This window comes from Rhinopithecus roxellana, chromosome 3 (genome assembly GCF_007565055.1).
Source record: "Rhinopithecus roxellana isolate Shanxi Qingling chromosome 3, ASM756505v1, whole genome shotgun sequence".
NCBI classification, from domain to species: domain Eukaryota; kingdom Metazoa; phylum Chordata; class Mammalia; order Primates; family Cercopithecidae; genus Rhinopithecus; species Rhinopithecus roxellana.
Window position 1 is genome coordinate 64,459,904 of NC_044551.1, and position 20,667 is coordinate 64,480,570.

Genomic DNA, 20,667 nt, shown 5'->3' on the forward strand with positions numbered 1-20,667 from the left:
CAGCTGTATTAAGAAGCTTAATAACTGTCCTTTGTAACAGTAATGACTTAAATGATGAATGCGTAAATGGTACTTTTTTTACCCTAAAGAAAAGATACTTTTAAAATTGCAAGATGTGTGGTGTAATCGGTGTTTGGAAATGAAGGTTGTAAAATGGCTGTCCTGACGTACTCACTTTTAGAATAACAAAAGTTCCTGCAGGATTTTAAGTTTCCCTGTTATATCAAAGCTTTCATATTAGAGTGGTGAAGAAGCTATATTTAGTGGAAAAGGGGAAAGTCCCGTTTTTTGGGAAAGGATCTGTTTTCCACTTTTACCTTACTTGGCACCCTAGTTGTTCTAGAGAAGGCTGTACCAGGATGAAAATTAGCAACCACAAAAGGGAAATAATAGTTTGAAGGTGCAGATTTCTTTTTCAGTCTCTAGCTATGCAATGCATAAATTTATACTAGTTTGGCAGTACGATTTTTACTTCATGCAATTTAACGTGAGCCTAATGAAGTACTAGTGTTGTTTTCTTTTTCCTAAAAGGGGCCGCCACCCTGGATTAGTCTTGATGTGGCTGCATCTTTGTCCTAGTCAGGAATTATTAAATTCCTCCCACTGAAATATCTATAAAAATCTTGTTTGCACTTCTACCTCAACTCTGAGTGGCTTTATTACCATTATATAATGTGAACAGAATAAGATTTTTTGTAAAAATATATGATTCTAGTTGTAAGCTTTTCCAATATCAATACTTGTTATTGTATTCATTGTTTTTATGACCATATTTATAATTTTGAAGCCATTCCATGAACTCAGTTTTTCTAAATGTTGTAAATGAGCTCCTACATTGAAATGTAAACATCTATATTTAGAAGAATTTCTTGACTTTTAACCATGTTGGATTCTGCAAATGTTTTTTTAAGAAAAGAAACCTGGTTATAAAGGAAGTCAAACCAAGTGACATGTGTAATGAAATAAATTTATCAAATATAAACTGCAGAGAGGAGCACAGCAGTAAGTGGGGGAGTTCTTTTTATTGGCCAGGGTATAAATTGTGATTTTTTTCCTGAGATTGATATTTGAATACATATTGGTGCCAAAAAGATATCCTCCCTCCTCAAAACAGTTTGGTTTACCAGCAAAAGGGTGAGAAAGCTGAGAGAATCAAAGAAACTGATGAGGTTTTCAAAAACAATGGAGAACAATGCCATCATCCTCAAAGAGAAGGATCAGAAACAGTGAAATTCCCCTGGAGGTTGAGGATTTTTCTTAGTTGGCCCTATTCAGCCATTGCCATGGTAAATCTGTTGAGTGTTGGCAGGTGAAGGAGTCTTCTGAATTGTACGAGGAATGAACTTCACAATGGAAGACAGATGTTTGCAAGAGTGGTGCCTTAATCCGTATTGTGTTGCTGTACCTGAGACTGGGTCCTTTATAAAGAGAAGAGGTTTATTATTTGGCTCACGGTTCTGCAGGCTGGGAAGTATAAGAAGCAAGGCGCCGCCATCTGGTCAGCTTGTTGTGCTGCATCATATCATGCTAGAGAAGGTCAAAGGGGAAGCTCCCCAGGCAAAGAAAGGGAAATCTGAGGGGAGGGCCTGGCTTTCTAACAACTCACCCTGGGGGAACTAAATCATGTCCACGAGATCATGATCAGATTTCAACATGAATTTTGATAGAGACAGACACACCATATGCAAACTACAGCAAGTGGCAACTGATTTGTAATTATATGCGTGGATGTTAGTTGGGAGGTTTTCAAAAGCAAGTGTGATTGGGTTGCTTTGAAGGGTCCTTTGAAGTACTGTCAGTTGCTATAATAAGAATATTAGAGTTCTAGAGTCTCAATGGTCAAATGAGATATTGAAATGGGAAATAGGGAGGTGGATTTGTCTTGGAATTTTCTGGAGTAGATAGAATACATATAGGAATAGTGGCTACATCTTAATCCAAAAAGACACTCCATGACAGAGCAAATATTACAACTCAGTACTGACAAAGAAGCTGATAACTGTGAGACCATAAAGTTGGGATTGATATATGCCTTTTTAACGGTTAAATTTTTAAAACAAAGCAAAACTTTTCAGTGTAGTGTAGAGAACAGGCGCTTTAGAGCTACACTATTGGGATTCAGATTTTGGCACCTTCTGTAATTATCTGTGTGACCTTGGGCAAGTTATTTAATCTCACTTTTTCATCTTATGTTATGAGGACTAAATGAGTTAATACAGTAAGCTCTTAAAACTGGGCCTGTCAGGCCGGGCGTAGTGGCTCACGCCTATAATCCCAGCACTTTGGGAGGCCGAGGCGGGTGGATCACCTGAGGTTGGGAGTTCAAGACCAGCCTGACCAACATGGAGAAACCCCATCTCTACTAAAAATACAAAATTAGCTGGGCCTGGTGGCACATGCCTGTAATCCCAGCTACTAGGAAGGCTGAGGCAGGAGAATTGCTTGAACCTGGGAGGCGGAGGTTGCGGTAAGCCGAGATCATGCCATTGCACTCCAGCCTGGGCAACAAGAGTGAAACTCCACCTCAAAAAAAAAAAAAAAAAACTGGGCCTGTCATGTATTAACTTTTTTATAAGTAATAACTGCTGTTATCATCAATGTCATTATCATTGTTAATTATTTCAGAAAACTATAGAAAACCATAAAATAAAAATTACAAATATCAGTACTACGTAGTAACTGCTGTAAACCCTTTGGTGCATTTCCTTCCAATGTTTTTTTCTGAGTTTATTGGATTTTTTTCACAGTTGACACTTTACTGTGTGGGTAATTTTGTATTCTTTTTTCACCTAGCACCATAAGCATTTTCTTATGCTACTAAATTATTCTGTTACCATATCTAATGTTTGCATGTTTGTGTGGATTTCTCATTATTAAACAGTTTTAAATTTTTTGCAGTTATAATAAACACTGCAATGAACATCCTCTTAAAAAAAATCAATTTCTGCATTCTAGATTATGAAGATAGAGTCCCCAAAGCAAAAATACTGAGTCAAAGTAAACATCCAAAGCTCATGGTCCATACTGCCAAATTGCTTTTACTTAAGGGAATTTAATAATGAACTTATTAATACAATAAATTGAGACTACACAGTATTTATTGTTCCTGTTGCTTGGGGATTAGAAGAATAGAGAGTGGATTAACGTTTTACTTGTGCTGGACATTATTTATAGGCATTTAATATACATTGTCACTTTCATGTGCATTGTTCTCATTTATTATCTTGGCTCTGTGTTATACATGGGAGTTACTTCTATTTTACTGATGAGAAAACAAAGTGTAAATAGGTAAGTACTTTGTCCAAGGGCTCAGAGCGTTCGAGCCTGAATCTGAATCTAGATCTGCTTGGCTGCAAAGCCCATCATGCTGTTTTGTTTGTATACTTTTATATCATATACATACTCGGAATTTTATGCTATAACTAACTATAGATCACAGACCACATTTTTAAGATAAACTGAGTTGGGAATAATGAATGGGTAAGTTGCAAAGTTAAACAAGACAGGGCTTAACTTTCCACATACATTTTAGAGAAAAATCTTTACCTGGGTGAGATATAATTGGCAACAACTATATAAAGCTGGGTTCTAAAGTGAATGCACCAAATATCTGTGGGTGTAACTCTTAATGATCTCAAAACAAGTAAGTGAGAGAAAAGCAAAGAAATCTCAAATTTGATTAAATCTGGGGAGTAAGAGGAATGAAAAGGCTCGTAAGTGCTTGAATTGAAATATGCATTTAGTAAAACTCCTGGTAAAGTAAATGGAGGTTCTACTGGGGAAATAAAAAAAATAATATGTGTTTCACATAAGGAAAATAGAACTACCTACAAGGTAGTTAGTGGAGCCCCTTTATCCTAGATGCATATGTTCCTACCACAGATGAAAAAGTTAATCCTAGGAAGGATAAGATTCCACCACTTTTGTTTTTACTAAGAAAGGAATTAAGGAAGAGAAGTATTTCAGCAAATCATGAATATGCTAAATAAATGCAAATAAATTATTAGGAATAGGTGGTATCCACCAAAATTTTAAAGAAATGAATATGAAAGTACAGAACTCTTGATTATTGTGCTACCATTAGAAATTATGTTTTTGAAAAATATTTATTGAAATTAAATATATATTTTGACTGGAGCATAGCAGAACTAGGAAATGGTGAGAGAGCTAGCAAACCATGAAGGACTTTGTGTGCCATTTATTAGTGCTGGCATTATCTCTTGTCGAGAGATTTACATACTAGTGGAGAAAGAGATGTGTAAATAAACAAGTTCAATAAGTGTATTTACAGATTTCGTGATATAAATCTGTAAAAACACCAGAAAGGCCAGTAATAGATTCGTTGAGTAGATTAGGGGGAATGTCTGGAGCATTTTGGGAACTAGGAACAGCATTTCAGTGAGTGTGTCAGTAAAGATAAAGATCCGCTGGGTTCTTGGAAATCTTAAGCGAACGGGCCCTGAAAGGTATATAGCGGGCCCACAAGCTTTCTGTAAAGGGCCAGATAGCAAATAATTTCTGCTTTGTGGGCCATACCATCTCTACCACTGTAATGCAAAAACAGTTACGAAACCAGTGGTATGGCCAGATTTTACTAAGGCCTTAATTAGACAAACTCTAATATATAGTACAGAGGGATTTGGAAGAGAGAGCACCTACTGAGCCTTGTATCACCCTATTATGAGCTGTTGAAAGGTATGAAATGAATCTAGAAGATTGATTTGTGTGAATCATTAAGAAGAGAATAAAATAGATTTTTAAAGCACTCTACATCAGTTTAAAAGGGAAAACAACTCAGTTTTTTAAGTGGGCAGGTTCCACAGAAGAGGAAATACGGGTAGCGGGTAAACGTGGAATGATGATTTACCTCACTAGTAGACAAATGCAAAGTAAAGCAGTGACTTTTTTTTTTCTGCTCATTATACCAGCAAAAGAGAAAAAAGTTTTGTTAGTATGTATTGAGAAGGTTAAAGGAATAACATTGAATATATCAGTACAGCTGTTTTAAAGTAAAAACATCTTTGACCCAGCAGTTTCCATTTCTTAGTGAAACACATGGGTGTATCAGGAGTCATGTGTGCTAGGATTAGTCTTTGTCAGTAACCACAGAACCTCCAGACTTCCTGTTCACATTTTATCTCTGGCACTCCATTCATAAAAAGGTCTACACTTTTTTTGGAGATGGAGTCTCGCTCTGTCGCCCAAGCTGGAGTGCACTGGCGTGATTTCGGCTCACTGCAACCTCTGCCTCCTGTGTTCAAGCAATTCTCCTGCCTCAGCCTGCCTAATAACTGGGACTACAGGCGCACGCTGCCATGCCCAGCTGATTTTTTTTATTTTAGTAGAGACGAGGTTTCACTGTGTTGGCCAGGCAGGTCTCCAACTCCTGACTTCAGGCAGTCCACCCACCTCGACCTCCCAAAGTGCTGGGATTACAGGTGTGAGCCACCGCGCTCAGACTGGGTCTACACGTTTTTTGTTTTTGTTTTTTTTTTTTTTTTGGAGACAGAGTCTAGCTCTCTTGCCCAGGCTGGAGTGGGGTCTACACTTTTTCTTAAACCCTTTCTCAACTCTTCATACCCTTCTACTGTGCCTTGTGAAATTAACTGTCTATCATCTGCAAAATCCAGTCTGAACCTATTCTTAGATGTTGTTTTCACTTTCTTGCTCTAATGGAAACCGGACTCTCTTCCACTGTGCAGTTGTGGCTGTTTTTGTTTGTTTGCTCCATAACTTTCCTTACCACTGTTTCTAGAGGTAGGGAAGATATCTGTCACGAGTCTCCTTGCTTCTTTCAGACTATGCTTCCTCCTTTCTCCCTACAATCTTCAGTTTTGAATTATGTCATAAAGGCTCGCTGTCCCACTCTCCAGTCTTTATATTGAAATTGATAAGAGTATACATAACTGATCCGCCCAAACTCTGGCCTGTCATTTCCTAGACCCCTGTTCCAGTGTTCTTCCCATCTACGCTATGTCAGCCACTCATTCCACAGTGATACCCTCCTATATTGTCAATAACTGCAATCCTTCCATAGTTGCCATTTCATGTGTTCTGCTCTGTTACCCCTTCTTCCTATTTTTGCAGCTCATTCCTAGTGCCTCAGCCCTAACCATCTTCTGACCCCAGTGGAATCTCCAATCCATTGATCCTATTACTATTCCCCCGCCCCTTACCCTTTTGATGTTTTTACTCCCTTTTCCATGGAATTTACTCATCTAAATTTCATGGTTGATCAGTTTAATTACTTCTTTGGATCCCCTTCCTTGCTCTTTGCTTGTTTGGCAAAACCAGAGCCTTAGTTAAAACAAACTCTCTGGGTTTTTTTTTTTTTTTTTTTTTTTTTTTTGCACTTGCCCCTATGTAGCTGGGCATGGCCAGAAAAAAACCATACAACCACACATGACCACAAACCTCAAGTGGGTCCGTAATGCTGCCCGATGGTTGTACTGTATTTCCTAGTCTGCTTACTCTCCCACTCTTCTAAATGACTATTTCATATCTTATTTTCCCCAAACCTTCCATATCTCTTTTCCCATCCTCACCTTCAGCTCATGACCTTGCTTCCCATTTTTCTAAGAAAATTGAAGTAATCAGAACTTCCATAGACTGCAACCACTCCACGTACCTCTGGCACTCTATTTATGAAATGGTCTATGCAGCATCTGCTCAGTACATGACTGTCTTCCGGCCCATTACCTTAGATTAACTGTTCATATTCTTGTCTACCTTTGTACTAGGCCCCATTCTCTCTCATCTGCTCAAGGACTTGGCTTCACGTTCTCTCCTTCCACATCATCAATTTTGTTCTCTTTATTGAATCATTTCTATCAGCAAACAAATATGCTATCATTTCTCCCCTCTTAGGAAAAAGATTGTCCGATTTCACCACATTACCCCAATTTTTTGTTTCCTTTGGGAGCAGTATTTCTCGAAATAGTTGTCTGTACTTGCTATTGCCAAGTTCTCTCCTCTAGTACTCTGTTAAACCCACTCTAGTCAGGCCTTTATCTGCACCACTCCCACAGAAACAGCTCCTCTGGTTCTTCAGTAGCCCGCATATTGTTAAATGCCTTATGTTACTGATTCTCATCCTATGTGACCTGTCAGCAGCATTTGACACAGCGGTTTGCTTCCCTTAGCCTTGAAACCATTTCTTCTTTGCCTTCTAGGACGTCACACATTCCTGGTTATCTGCTCTCTCAGTGGTGGTCCTTGTAATTCTCCTTTTCCTTTATTTTCACTGACCTCTTAATGTTGGAGAGCCCCAATTTTATTGTTTGTTTGTTTATTTGTTTCTATCTATGCTCATTTTATTGGTAATCTCATTTAGTCTCATGGCTTTAAATACCATGTAAATATCAACAATACCCAAATTTAGATCTTTAGCCCCTCTCCCCAATTCCAGTCTTATACGTGCAATTGCCTATTTAGCATCTCCCCTAAATGTTTAATAATAGACATCAAGTCAGCATACCCAAAAACTAAACTCCTCAACTTTCTCCCCAGTACCTACCTTACCCACAGACTCCCCCATTTCTGTCAATGGCAACTCCATCCTGCAGCTCAGACCAAAATCCTGACCTTATTTTTTTACTTCACTTTTTCTTTTGCTGTTCAGATCTGTTCTTTCAGGACAATCTGTTTTCTGTATCATCAAAATATATCCAAAATCCTATCATGCCTCACCACCTCCCACACTGCCACCACCCTTGTCCAAGCCACTACCATCACATCTTGTTGGATTACTGAAATAGGTTACTATGTGGTCTGCCCCTTCTGCCCGAGCCCCTTCCAACAGTATTTTCTCAATACAGTAGCCAGAATAAACCTTTCGCAAATTAAGACAGTCCCTGTCATTTCTCCTGCAATGGCTTCTGTTATGGTCTGAATGTATGTGTCCTCCCAAACTTGAAATCCTAACTCCCAAGTTGATAGTATTAGGAAATGGGGCCTTTAGGAGGCCATTAGGTCATGGGAGTGGAGTCCTCATGAACAGGATTGGTGCCCTTAAAAAGCCCTAGAGGCCAGGTGCAGTGGCTTATGTCTGTAATTCCAGCACTTTGGGAGGCTGAGGCGGGCGGATCACGAGGTCAGGAGATCGAGACCATCTTGGCTAACACGGTGAAACCCCATCTCTACTAAAAATACAAAAAATTCGCCGGGCGTGGTGGCACGTGCCTGTAGTCCCAGCTACTCAGGAGGCTGAGGCAGGAGAATCGCTTGAACCCAGGAGGCTGAAGTTGCAGTGAGCCGAGATTGCGCCACTGCACTCCAGCCTGAGTGACATGGTGAGACTCTCTCTCAAAGCAAACAAACAAACAAAAACCCTAGAGAGATCCCTTGCCCTTTGTCTCTTGAGGACACAGCAAGAAGTCTGTGAGCTAGAAAGCAGCCCTCACCAGATACTGAATATGTCTTGATCTTGGGCTTCCCATCCTACAGAATGGTAAGAAATCAATTTCTGTTGTTTATGAGCTATCTCATTTATGGTGTTTTGTGATAGCAACCTGAATGGACTAAGACATTCCCTTTCATTCAGAGAATAGCTGGTCCTGTGAGGCTCTACATGATCTGCCCAATCCACTCCACTTTCTCCTTACCTTCCTGACCTCATTAACTATTACCACTGTCCTCCTCTTGCTCACTGGCCTCCTTGCTATATCTGTCCTGTTCGTACTTTAGGACTCTTGCTGGCTCCACTCTCTGAAATGTACCTCTTCCACATATCTGCTTGGCTCAATGGACTTACCTCCCAGTCTTTGCTCAGATCTTACCATCTATGAAATCCTATTTAATACTATATTATATCCTGCACTTCCCCACCCACTCTTATCCTGGACTCCTTTTTATTTTTTGCATAGAACATACCACCTTCTAACGTACTCTATTAGGGGTCAGCAAGCCACAGCTCCATGAGCTTCTGCCCTGTTTTTGTACATTCTATAAGCTAAGAATAGTTTTTACATTTTTAAAAGATTGTAAAACAAAGCAAAAAATACGTGACATATATATGTGGCCTGCAAAGCCAAAAATATTTACTCTCTGGCCCTTTTCAAAAAAAGTTTACACTGTATATTTTATTCTGTTTATTGTCCTCCTCCTCCTGCAAGAATACAAGCTGCAAGAGGGCAAGATCTTTGTTTTATTTTTTGCTGTATCTGCAGCAAGATACAGATACAGAGCCTAGAATGTAGTAGACACTCAGTAAATATTTGTTAAATGAATTGTTCATAATGGTGCAAAATGGTAATTACGTTAAGTGTTCACCAATAGACCTATATATTCCAATGAGTAACAAAATAAATCTCTGTATAATGACTAGGAAAGTTAAGGCGTATTTTGAAGTTTGCTATAGAACAGGCATAAAACACTTTTTGTTTCTACAGATACCTGTGTATTTAATTCCATAGAGAAGAACTCTATAAGGATATGCAACCAAATGAATACTAAAGTACTTCTGGGGAGGGAACCAAGATTAAGGGAGATAGTTGAATGGAGCTTGAATTTCATATATATTGTTTGCTTTTCTTTTTTTTAGCAATGAGAAACTGTCACATGTTAATGTTTTTCATTAAGTTATTTTTTAATGAAGAGACAAGAAAAAACAAATACATATTAAGAAAAGTAAAGCAGAGAGAGGAAAAGGAAGAGGATATTGCCTTTCTTAAATGTCTTATTTGGCCAGCAGTCGATCTGAAAGAGGGGAAGGAGTGAGCAATGTGAATATGGGAGAAAGAGCATGCAAAAGTAAAGGCCCTTAGGTGGGAACAAACTTAGCATGATCTCGAGACTGTAAGAAAACCAGTGTGATGAACATAGTGAAAAAGGGGACAGAGACTGCTAGTAGATAAGTTCAGAGAGATGGGCAGGCACCCATGTTAGGTACAGCTTTGCAGGTTGTGATGAGGATATAAGGTCTTCTGTGTGATGGGAAACCATTGGAAGATTTTGATGGGGGGAAGACATGATTTAATTACAGATTTAATAAGCTCATTTTTGCTGCTTTGTCTCAGAGAATGGGTTATGACGGAACAAAAGGGGAGGCAGGCAAATCTGCCTAGACCATGGACTAGGGTGGACAGCAGAGGGGGTGAGAAATGGTCAATTCCTGAACAACTGGGTGAAAACTAGTGGTATTTAGTGGTATTAGGCAACTGAAGGAGGAGCAGATTGGAATGGGTTAGAGAAGGGAATTAAGAGTTTTGTTTCAAGCCTGAGCAACATAGGGAGACCCTGTCTCCACAAAAAAATAAAAATAAAAAAAATTGTTTTTTAATTAGCTGGGCATGGTGGCATGCGCCTATAGTCCCAGCCACTCAGGATGCTGAGGCGAGAGGATCACTTGAGCCTGGGAGGTCAAGGTTGCAGCGATCTGTGGTCATGCCACTGTACTCCAGACTGGGCAACAGAGGGAGACCCTGCCAAAAAAAAAAAAAAAAAAAAAAAAAAAAAAAAAGACTTTTGTTTCAACCAGCAAAGTTTGAGATGCCCATTTGACAAACAAGCAGATATGTCTTGTCAGATGTTGGATACTTGAGTATGGAATTCAGGGTGCTTTTAATGTTGTAAACTGATGAGATTATTTAGATAGAGAATAGAAGGGGGTCTAGGATATTGAGGGGAGCCAGCAAAGGAGACAAAGAGCAGCCAGTGAGATACAAGGAGAACCAGTGAGATGTGGCACCATAAGAGGTGAAAGAGTGGTCACCTGCATTCAGCACTGTGAAGAAATTAAGATGAGGCCAAGAAGAAGTTGTTGGGTTTGGCACTGTGGAAATCTCTCAGTGGGGTGGAGTACAACAGGAGACAGTGACTATTCACAACTTTCAGGATGTTTCTGTGAATGGAGAAATTTCTGTGAGTGGAGAAATTTAGTTGTAGGGGATGAGCAGAGTCTAAGCAGGGTTTTAAAGATATTATTTTAAATTACTTTTGAACTACAGAAAGTAGTACAAATAATTCAGAAAACTCCCATATTTACTTTACCTGGATTCACCAATTTTTAACATTTTGCTACATTTGTTTGCTCTCTTTTTTAGGGGGTCATTTGAGAGTAGGCTGCATACATCTGTGCCTCTTTAGCCCTTAATACTTTAATGTGCATATCCTGAGAGCCAGGATATTTTCTTACAAAACTGCATACAGTGAGCAAATTCAGGATATTTTGTTTTTTACAGCCCACATTACAATTTTGCCAGTTGTCCCAGTAACATCTTTTGTAGCATTTTTTTTTTTCTACCAGTACCTGGTCTGGTCTAGGATTTTATGCTATATTTCGTTGTCATGTCTGTTTAGACAGAGAGGTATTTGCAATGATCATTATATCAGAAAGATAATTTAAAATTTTCTAGATGTGTATTTATAACTTCATAATGGTAGATCAGTTTAATATGTCATCTTGATAAGAATTGGGACACAAAGAAGAGCAAGGAAAGTGAGGATACTTTATATGTACATTTATCAGACTTTCGCATAAATAATGTGTTTTCAGAGTTATTGATATTTATTGTTTAGAAAGGTAAAACAACTTGGATTCTTTTGTGATAGGGTTGAGTTGGCAATAGTATATGGACATGGTTTAAGAGTTTTTCAAAAAGAGTTTGTTTCAGCTCATAAAATGCTGCATGTCAAACCTTTATTAGAAAATATTGTGAGACTTAATTTAGGAAAAGAGCATTAAAGAGTGAAACATTGGAACCACAAGTGCTTCAGAATAGGCATTAGAATGCTCCATTGAGTTTTTGGTTCAGTGATGAACACAGTTTTCTGTTACACAGTTTTGAGGGGTAGTGAGTAAAGACTTCTGAAGCACAAGTTATGATGCAAATTTGTCTCTGACATTTTCAACCAGAGATTGTTCCTGCTATCGAATACGACTTCTGCAAGAAGTCACCTAAGGCTAGCACAGTACTGTGCGCTTTCACAGGGGCCCAAGTATTAGCTGAAAGTATCGAGTGACACGTAGCTTTCACTCAGGTAACTTAGACCCAGAACTACTCTTGAACAATCGAGTTGAATACAAGTTTCCCTCAAGGATAGGAGTGGCTCGGAGAATTTCAGTAGCAAGTATAAGAAGTAATGCCAGTAATGCCAGCTTTTGTATTTGAAGTATGACTAGATTCCTTGTTTATCGTCATCTAAATGTTTTACTTCTAGAAGCTGAAAGGAACATGGTCTTTAGTTGCTTTATAGGTGGGGAAATAAACCAAATGAGAGTATGTGATTGGTGTAGAATTCCCCAGCTGGCTGCTCTTAATGCAGAGAATTGAGACTGGAGCCCCAGATTCCTGATGCCCCTTCTTTTTTTCTGATGTTATTTTGACTCTTCTTGGCACTGAAAACTTAAACACCGTTAGAGGAAGGCAGTTGGTCTTAAAGCCCCATACAGTTACCCTGGGCTGTTAGCTGTAGACAGGTTGTGGCTGTGAGTTTAAGTGTCTGCATCATCCTTCCCTTAGCCTGATCCCCCTGCACAAATAAGAAACAGTGAAGCCATAAAGGGAGTGTGAAGGTAGGAGATTTTTCTGGAGTCTGGTTTTAGCATAGATAATAACCTCTGAATCAAGAGAGTGGTATGGTAGTTTAATATTTAATGTAGGAATTTGATGGAGAAGCTTAAGAGTCAGTAGAGAAATAAAAGGATGAGACATAAGAAGGATAAGGCGCTAATAAAAATTCTAGCTTTGTTTTAACCTTACATCCTAATGGGCTAGAGACTTTTGTTAGGTGCATGGCAGGCAATTTTTATTTGTAAAACAGAATATACACATTCTTACTGGAGTGTGATTCCCGTAGAGTTTAAATTGCTCAGCAGCTAGGGCAAAAGTGTCATTTTAGGTAAAATTATTATATTCTGATTCTGGGAAATACAAACTCGTGAACATCTCAAATGTTTTTGAGCAAGTTCATCAAATGTCTACCCACATATTGAATTATTTAATTTAATAACAATTTAAATTAATAAGTTAAGAAATCTTAGGAATTTCTGAGTTCATCCTCTCATTTCAGATGTTTTATTATTATATTGGTAATTTCCAGCTGAGATCCTGCACATACAAGCACTTAAGAAATGTTTGCTTTTGATTTAATAGCTGGCATTCCTTCCTTCTAGGAAATGCACAGTATGCTTATAATAATGTATGACCAAAAGTTAACTGAAGATTATGTATTTTATTAACTATAAATAATATGGATCAGTTACTACATGAAATTATTTTTTAATTTGAGGTATCATTTCATGTGACTCAAGACAAAGATTTTCTTTTTGTGTCTCTCAACCCTACTCCAGGATTTAGGAGAAGTTTATAATAAGTGAATTTATGTTTTTTTTCTAAGAATCGGTTTACTGTAATGGAAATAGTATGTGTTTTTGAAATAGTTAATTAGACTCTTATGTCTACCAGTTGTAAGTGTATAGTTGTGAATGATATCTACCTTAAAGACTAAACAGACACACAGAATTATGCCATTAGCTCGTTAGTCAAGATAGATGTAAGCATTCATGTTCTTTCCATCCCTTCTTACCACATTAGTTTTCTTTGGCAGAAAAATGTGTTAAGAAGAATCTATTGATGATTCTAACGTAAGTACTTTAGATTTATTTATTTTTGCAGTAGAGATTTTATTATGAATTAGTGTTTTACTTAACATATTTTAGTTACGATTATTGAGACAGTCTGTGGAATTTATTTCTACAGAAGTCTCAAGAACCATTGTAGAAGAATATAGGCCCTCTTTTCTAAGCTAAAATTCATTTTCATTTGCTTTTGGCTTTTACATATTTAGTAGGGTTTTTTTCTTAGTTCTTCTAGTGCAATGTATTGTTTGAGCTATTTATTGTTTTTTCTTGCATTGCCAGAATTTTGTATCGGCATTTGAAAAATTAGGAAATTGATGAAAGATCCTTGTATTATTATTTCTTTTGATATAAAATAAAATTTGAGGATTTGTTCTTTTAGATTTCATACTATTACTGTTTCTATATTTTTTACTTAGTATTTTATAGCATTTAAATGTCAACATGAATTTCATATTATTAATATATTAAAAATAATTTTGTATATACAAGGTATCAGAACAGTAATCACAAGTGTAGAATATGTAATAACTCCTATTATCTAAGTAAAACTTCTGTTCTCTAATATTCAGGAAAGCCTTTCTCTGAAACTAGGTCTCTTAGATTATAAAACAATTTTTTGGTATAATGCTTGAGCTTTGCAAAAGTTGAATCCTTTTTTTTTTATAACTATGAAGATGTTTTTGTTTTCAGTATTATCTTCATAGTATGTCTACTTATTTTGATTGTTGCATAATAGCTGCATCAGTTGAAGGTTATATTATTTGCCATATATTTATTGTTGATATTAGAAATAACCCTAGGATAAAATCTTTGAGTATAATACTGTCTTTTGTGTAGTTAGGATTCTTAGGATACAGGCTCAGAAGTGTAATCATGAGGACAAAGTGTATAAAAATGTATATGGCTCAATATAGATTGTTGAGTTATTTCTTGTAGGTCATTAGTTTTATACTACCATCAGTATTTTGTTAAAGTTGATTCATCATCTCCTCAGCAACATAGGATATTATCATTTCAAAATTATCTTTGCTAATTGGACTAAAACTATTACTTTATTATTAAATTTATTTGATTATTAGTAAGCTTCAGCATTTTCTCATGTTTGTTTAATGTTGTATTTCCTCCTGTGAATTTTCTTTCATGTGCTACTATTGGTTCTATATTAGCTTCCCAGAAAAGTTACTAATATATTGCTTTCTTGTTGGAATATTTTAGGAGCTCTCTTTTATACTTGTTCAAATAAAGCAGATATTCATCTACCATATTTGTCAACAGTGGTACCTCCTGGAAATGCCTAAGAGATGTTGTAGGTCCTTTGAGATATGGAATGTCTGAGTCTTGAGAACCAAGTACTACCTGAAAGCTAGCATCATAGTGAGAGTAAATTGCCACTTTCCCTACATCTTCTCCTGGTGTAAAGTGTTAGTAAAATGAATATTGTGAGGTGTTTTTTTCCCTTGATGGCATCAGTAGCAGTGATTGTCAGTGCTCAAAAACAAAATAGTGTAATTTGGAAAAGATGGGGGAAGATAGGAGAGGAGAGGGATAGAAGGAGATGGTGAAGGAATTCTGTTGTCCATAAAGAGGTGTACACCTGAACTGGCAGATGACTTTATTCTGGGTTTTCTCTACTTTTCCCACTCAGTTTACTCTCCACCCATCTGGGTATATTCATTAGACTTCGTACCTTTCAGAGACCTGCATGTCAGCGCTTAGATTTACATTGGTGTTCAAATTGAAGGAAATTAATTCCCATGGCAGTCATCAGCCTTCATTGTACCAACCCTGCAGTTCCTAGAGAACTCCCTGCTGCTGAAAACTGCCTTACTTCCTGATGGCTTTCTATTTCTAATCCATGAATAACTTAAAATAAACCTCCCCTTTTCTCTTAGACAATCTGAATTTGAGTTATTCCCCCTCTTGAAAATAAAAGAGCTTAATCAGGATAGCAATATTAGATAAAAATTCAAATATATACTACATGATTGTATATATTACATAATTATATAATATATATATTATGACAAACTAGTCCCAAGATGTTTTTGCTTTAAGTGGAAGAAACTGAATATTTTAGGGAGTTCCTCCACCTCTACCTCCCTAAGTGCTGGGATTACAGGCATGAGCCACCGCACACAGCCCCTCTTAATTTATAATGTTGATTTATGGGTCTTGATTTCCCCATTTTTAAAATAAGAGGATTGGATAGATGTTGTCTAGTACTCATTACATTCGGAAGCTTAGATGCTATGATTGCCATTCTCTAATTACAGTTAAAGTGTAAGTTAACAAATTTTTATTTTGTGGGCTGAGGGGAATGAATGGACATGATATTCAATTGGCCAATAACTTAGTATCTCTATTTGTAAGACTAAAATAAACTTTTTAACCTAAGATTCAGTTTTAAGGGTCTATGCTTATAAACTGAACACTTTCTTAATGTGTACAGATTAACATTATCTTTTGTGTCTAGTGTAATTTCAGATTTCCTTCCCATCTCACATTTCATTCTGCTTTTTGTACTCATGAATTTTTATGTGTCTCATTAATCTTGGTTGAGCCTCAATGTTTCTTTATCACAGTAACAGAAAATAATGTAACACAGAATATATGCTGCTGTTTTTCATATTAAACTCTTCGTTGTATGGTAGTCTATCATATGACATTAGTTCCCACTGATTTTTTCCCACTTTTGGATCGTCTCTATAGAATTTTCTTGTCCTATCCTTTTGCATAATATGAGGTCCACCCTCCATCAACTACACTCATGCATTTCAGTCAACGATGGACTACGTATACAATGGTGGTCCCATAAGGTTATGATAGAGCGGAAAAGCTTCTGTTGCCTCTTGATGTCATAGTGCAATGCATTACTCATATGTCTGCGGTGGCACTGGTATAAATAAACCTGCACTGCCAGTTGTATAAAAATATAGCACATATGATTATGCACAATACATAATACTTGATAATGATAGTAAATAACTATTACTGGTTCATGTATTTACTGTATTATTGTTATTTTAGAGTGTACTTCTACTTGTTTTTTTAAAAGTCAATTGTAAAACCACCTCAGGCAGGTCCTTCAGGAGGGATTCTAGAAGAAGGCATTGTTATCACGGGAGATGACAGCTCCATGCTTGTTATTGCCCCTGAAGACCTTCCAGTGGGACAAGATACAGAGGTGGAAGACAGTGGCATTGATGACACTGACCCTGTGCAGGCGTAGGCCAATATGTATGTTCGTGTCTTCATTTTTAACAAAAAAGTTTAAAAAGTAAAACAAAAATTAATATAAAAAAGTGTATAGAATAAGGATATAAAGAGAAAATATTTTTGTATAGCTGTACAGTGTTTGTGTTATAAGCTAAGTATTAAAAGAGTCAAATTTTTTAAAAATCTAAAGTTCATAAAGTAAAAAGTTACAGTAACAGCTAAGGTTAATTTATTATTGAAGAAAGAAAATGTTTATTAAGTACCGTAGTATACAGTATTGTCCTAGGCCTTTGCATTTACTCACCACTCACTCTCTGACTCACCCAGAGCAACTTCTAGTCCTGTAAGCTCCATTCATGGTAAGTCCCTTATAGTGATAAACCTTTTTTTAATCTTTTATGCTTTTTATGCTTTATTTTTTATTTTTATGCTTTTTATCTTTTTATGCTTTTTTTACTGTACCTTTTGTATATTTACATATGTGTAGATACGCAAATACTTACCATTGTGTTACCACTGCCTGCAGTATTCAGTACAGCAACATGCTATACAGGTTTGTAGCCTAGCAGACAAGCTATACCATATAACCTAGGTGTGTAGTAGGCTATAACATGTAGGTTTGTGTAAGCGCACTCTATGATGTTAACTACAAGGAAATTGCCTAACAATGGATTTCTCAGACTGTATCCCTGTCCTTAACTGACACGTGACTATACTTGGTTTTTGCCCTTATACAATTTTTGTACTGATTAAATTCATATCTGCTTTAATGTCCAACACTTGATTTCCATTTGTTTCTTTGTTCTTATTCTTCCAATGTTTCTGTTTTGATTTTTCTACTTTAGAATATCACCTGCCTTAGTCTGTTCCTGTTGCAAAATACCTTAGACTGGGTAATTTATAAAATAATAAAAATGTATTTCTCATAGTACTACACAGGCTGGGAAGTCCAGCCAATTTGATGTCTAGTGAAGGCTTGCCCTCTGCTTCATAAATGGCACCTTCTTGCTGCATCCTCACATGGAAGAAGGGATGAACACTGTGTTCTCACATGGTGGAAGGCGAGCAGAAAGGCCAAACTGGCTCCATTTGGTAAGGGTATTAATCCCATTAATGAGGGCAGAGCTCTCATGACCTAATCACTTCCTAAAGGCTCCACCTGTTAATATTGTTGCATTGAGGATGAAGTTTCAAGATGAATTTTGGAAGGACACATTCAAATCATACCATTTTGCCCCTGGCCCCACAGAATTAATGTGCTTCTGTCAAAATAAATTCATTCTATCCCAATAGCCCCAGAAGTCTTACCTCATTCCAGCATTAATTCAAAAGTCTGAAGCCCAGAATCTCATCTAAATCAGGTATGGGTGAGGCCCAAAGTGCGATTCATCTTGGGGCAAATTGCTATCCAGCTATGAGCCTGCAAAACCAAGTAAGCCCAAGATCCAAGAAGGCAAACAAGATTAAATCTTAAGGTTCCAGAATAATCTTTGTGTTGCCTTCCAGATACAGTTGGGTAGGGGTTGGGCCCCCAAGGCTCCAGGTCACCCTGCCCCCATGACTTTGCTGGGCACAACCTATGCTGCAGCTCTCATGAGTTAAGAGTCTACTGCCTGTGGTTCTCCCAAGCTGGAATTGCATTCCAGTGGCTCTTTCAGTCCAAGAAGATCCACTCCAACAGTTCCATTAGGTATTGCCCTTGTGTAGGCTCTCTGCTGTATCCCCGCTACAATAGCTCCACTAAGGCAGTGCCCTAATGGGGCCTCTCTGCAGTGGCCCCACCCTGTGATGGTGCTCTGCCTGAGCCCCAGGGTTTTTCAGGGTATTCTCTGAAATCTAGATGAGGTAACAGTGCTCCCACAGCTTGTACATTCTGTGCACCTGCAGAGTTAGCACCATGTAGACACCACCAAGGTTTACCACCTGTGTCCTCTGGAGGGGTGATCTGAGCTGAACCTCGGTGTGGTTGAGCCACAGCTAGGGTAGCCAGGGAGTGCTGCACTACAATGTGGGTAGCAGAGCCTTGAAATCATTCTGTTCCCAAGGCCCTGGCATTCCGGGCTTATAATAGGCAAGATAGTCGCAACCGTCTCTGAAATGCCTTTTGGTTCATTTGTCCATTGTCTTGATGAATAGCACCTAGCTTCTTTCTGTCCGTACTAATCTCCTTATCAAACATTCAGGTTGAGAATTTGTCTTCTTCAAGTTCTGCCTTCCTTTTAGTTACAAATTCCATCTTTAATTTGTTTCTCTCTTCCTACATCTTACTATAAGCAGTCAAGAGAAGCCAATGCCACACCTTGAACACTTTGCCAAATATCCTATTTCATCATTCTTAAGTTCTGCCTTCCACAAAACACTAGGACAGGAACACAATTCAGCAAAGTTATTTGCCCCTTTGCAACAAGAATGGCCTTTCCTGCAGTTTCCAATAACATATTCCTCATATCTGTCTCAGAGACCGCATCAGAATAGGCTTTACTGTCTGTATTTCTACCAATACAGACAGGACCACTTAAGAAATCTCTAAGAGGATTGAGGCGTGTCATGCAACTCTCCTCTTCAGAGCCCTTACCAGAATAGCCCTTTACCATCCAACCTCTACCCATTACCCAATTGCAAAGCCACTTCCACATTTTTAGGTATTTCTTACAGTAGCACCTCACTTCTTGGTTCCAATTTCTGTCTTAGTCCATTCCTGTGTTATAACCAAATAATTTAGATTGGGTAATTTATGAGTAATGTAAATATATTTCTCACACTTCTAGAGGCTGGGAAGTTCAAGTTCAAGGCACCAGTGAATTAGGTGTGTCATGAAATCTCACTTTCTGCTTCGTAAGTGACACCTTGCAGCATCCTCACATGGATGAAGGAACAACAGTATTTCCTCACATGGCTGAAGGGGAGCAGCAGGGCCAAATAGATTCCCTCAAGCCCTTTTATAAGGGCATTAATTCCATTCACGAGGGCAGAGCCCTCATGACAATGACAGTCACCTCCCAAAGTCCCCACCTCTTAATACTGTCGCATTTGGAATTAAGTTTCAACATGAATTTTTGGAGGGATACAAACATTAAACCATAGCATCAGTTCTTTTAAATGACAAGTTAAACAGCCCATTTTGATGCATATTCTTTGATTGCACAAAAATAATCTAAGAAATCTTCATCCTATTGTTATCTGATGGTACGAGCTGCCATCAGTAAACCTGGGTCTTAATGACAATTTTAGTTGGGAGTGTAGCGTGCAGGGAACGAACATTAAGTACTGACTATTGTGGCACTTTATGTTCTCATTTAATCTTCTTATCAACCCCATTTCACAGATGACTAAACTGTGGCTCAAAAGATTGGGCATTTTTCCTAAAAAAGACAGCGTCAATAATTAACAGAACTGGGATTTGAGCCAATGAATGCACGACTCTAGAACCCATGCTTCCTCTACTCCATCTTGTTGCTTATCAGCAACAAGTAATGTTGAACAAGATTCAGTTCAGGAACTAAACTTGTAAAAATTGATTCCCTTTGAAAAGTTTTTTCTGCTGTGTCTATCTTTTCATAACTGAAATTTGACTAATACATGCCCCTGTTGTATGTGAGATTTCTGTGAAGAAATGTATGGTTAGGTAAAACCTAATGTTAATCAGCCTACTAACCACTTAACTTTTTTTTTAACCTTCCTATTTTGCTGTCTAAACTGCTTTGATCCTTTCCTCATTCAACCCTTACCAATAAATACAGTGCTATGTTCCTTTTTCTGCATACACTTGAAAATGTGAAATACTGAATCCATACATTATACTTAATCAAGGACAGCTTTGGACATGAATAAGACATTTCTGGGTCCCTCTCACTTCAGAACTTCTGGAG

General features: G+C 37.7%; 1 protein-coding gene across 2 annotated transcripts in view; it reads left to right on the plus strand.

Moving 5' to 3' along the window:
• Positions 1-20,667, plus strand: part of TNPO1 (transportin 1) — a 97,967-nt gene that overhangs the window by 1,036 nt on the left and 76,264 nt on the right. The gene's annotated exons all lie outside the window — the stretch shown is intronic.